Source organism: Hydra viridissima, unplaced genomic scaffold (assembly GCF_058129835.1).
Source record: "Hydra viridissima isolate aposymbiotic clone 2 unplaced genomic scaffold, HvirCarnegie_v1 scaffold_5, whole genome shotgun sequence".
Lineage (NCBI taxonomy): Eukaryota > Metazoa > Cnidaria > Hydrozoa > Anthoathecata > Hydridae > Hydra > Hydra viridissima.
Genome location: NW_028324304.1, coordinates 8,442,764 through 8,445,648, shown reverse-complemented (window position 1 = coordinate 8,445,648; position 2,885 = coordinate 8,442,764).

Genomic DNA, 2,885 nt, shown 5'->3' with positions numbered 1-2,885 from the left:
TTGCGGATAAGTTGCGCTGCACAGTGACTCAAAACAGCAAAGAAAATGGTAATAAACCCCTCACAACTTTTCTATAAGTTAAGTGCCCTTTTTTTAATAATATTAAATTGCAATAATTTTTTATTTTAAAAGTATAAATAATTGTTTCATAAAACTTTTATTTTGTATTTTATAGTTAAAAGAAGTAAAAAAATTTGATATTATTTTCAAAGAAATCTGAAAAATGTGAGATTTTTATTTAACTAAAAAAGAGGATTTTCAAATTTACTCAAAAGAAAAAAAAAGTCTGATTTTTTTGTTTAAATTTAAAGACTTTTCTAAAAAAAAGGTCGCAAGTAATTGTATTTTTTTTTGTTTATATATCAGCTAAAAAAATGTTCCACCGAGTTCCAAAAATATATACATTTTTTCTAGTTAATTAACATTTCTACTTTTAAATTATAAAGGGATTACTGCGGTCTCCTGCGGTATTGGAAGTTATTAAAGAAATAAAAGTGTTGATAAACACTTAAAAACCTTGTTTTCCGCCATTTTTGAAAGTATTTATTATTTGATAAGTAAAACATGTTTGAAAAAGCTCAACTGAACAACTTTAGTAGCTACTGTATTATAAAGTTAACTTAGTAATATAGTGTTATTGCAGGATGTAACAATGTGACAATTGTTAAAGCCATTACAAAATAAAATTTTGAACAGTGTAGGGGAGGTAGGGGAGAATTGGGCAGGCGGGAGGTTTGGGCACCCCCTCATTTCTCACAATCTATTATAGATATTTTTTGTTTTCTACCATAGCACTATAGTTTTATAATTGGCAACACGTGTTGCCAGTTATAAAACTATAGTGCTATGGTAGAAAACAAAACCCAAACCTCCCGACTGCCCAATGCTCCCCTACCTCCCCTAAAGTAAAAAAATATATAATGTAATTTAAGATGTTTCTGATATATTAGTTTTATTATATTGATGGTTCTTAAAAACAATAACAATGAAAAGATTAGATCTTATCCCAAATATACGTGAATTAGGAGTGGATAAATTAAGATTATGGAAGGATTTACTTACTTAAGGAAATAAAAAATACTGAAGAAATTCGCAAAGAAAACTTAAATAAAGTAAAGGTTGCTTTAGTTATATTTATTTCAAAGGTGAAGAGAAAACTAACACAATGTGGACGAAATTATGATACATTTATACAAAAAGAAAATCGTTGGCTTCAAAGAAACCTTATGAACAATAAAAATAGTCATTTTGGTTCTGGAAGGCCCCATAAGCAATGGAATGTTCTTGGAGAGCAAAGCAAAAGAAAAAAAAATAAAAGAACTAGCCACTAAACATCATGAAGCTCTATTTTTAGCTTCTGCAAAAATTGCAAATGCTGCTGGAGAAAAAAAAAAAGCTTCTTTTTTAAAAAACAATTTGTCTAATCTTTTAGAGATAGAAAAAGTTGATAAAACTTTGGATAAAACCTTTCCCATTATTATGAGTGTAGAGGAAGCTCTTGCATTAAAAATGAACACTGATCTCAGCGAAAAACAATATCAAATGATCAGAAACTCAGCTCTTGTACACAATGTACATATTTATCCTTGCTTGCGAGAGATTTTTGTGGAAAAATTGAAATGCTATCCTGAGAATATACATTTTTCTGAAATTTCTGCAAAGTGTACTCTTCAAAGCATGTTAGATCACACTGTGAGTAGAATAACTGAAATGGTTGATATGCCTTATTGTGGTCAAGGTAATGAAATATTTGGAGTTTTATATGGAAAGATTGGTTTTGATGGAGCATCAAGCCAAAATATTTATAAACAGAAATACTTTGGCTTGATGCTCCATCAGAAAATCTTTTCAGTACAGCTTTTGTGCCTTTATTGCTCAGTAGAAGATGGTGAAATTTGGAAAAGTGGAAATCCTTCAAGTTGTCACTTTGGTAGACCTCTTCATCTATAATTTAAAAAAGAGAGTCCAATTTTATCCAGAGAAGAAGAATCAGATCTAAAAAATCAAATAAATACCTTAAAGACGTTTTGCAAAGTTTTTGATATTGCTGGAAGAAAGGTGACCTTTAATATCAGCTATAGAGTTGATCTTACAATGTTTGATAATAAAGTAGTTAATCCACTTACAGAGACAAAATCCACTCAATCCTGCAATGTTTGCAATGCTAAACCCAACGAAATGAACAATATTGATTTATTAAAAGCAAAAACTGAAATGAGTTAGCCTTGGGGCTTGGAATTTCAGCTTTGCATTGCTGGATAAAAGGCTTGGATTTTATTCTTCATTTGAGTTATAAAACTGAAGTTAAAAAGTATAAGCCAAAAACAATTGAGGAAAAATTTTCTGTACACTTAAAAAAAAAAAACAGATTCAGGTACTCTTAGAGAACGGTTAAGCTTTTATGTTGACATGCCTAAAACTGGGTCTGGAAATACCAATGACGGCAATACTGCCAGAAGAGCATTTAAAAATAGTAAAGTTTTTTCTGAAATTAGTAAAGTTGAATGTGATATAATTGAAAGATTGCATAATATTCTCATAACCATATCTTGTGGATATCCTATTAATATCAATTAATTAGATTTATACTGCACTGAAACAGCTAAACGTATAGTGAGTTTGTACGACTGGTATGTTATGCCTCCCACTGAACATAAACTGCTGCTTCATAGTTCTTCCATATCACATAAATTACCTTTGTTAATCGAGGTATATTCGGAAGATGCATTGGAGAGTTTAAATAAACAGATAAGAAATTCTAGACTTAAGCACACGGCAAAAAATTTCAAGGTTAAACACAATGATGAATCAGATGCACTACCTTCTAGTAAGATCAGATCCAAAAGTATTAAGCATATCTTTTTGAAAACATAAGAGCTATCGAG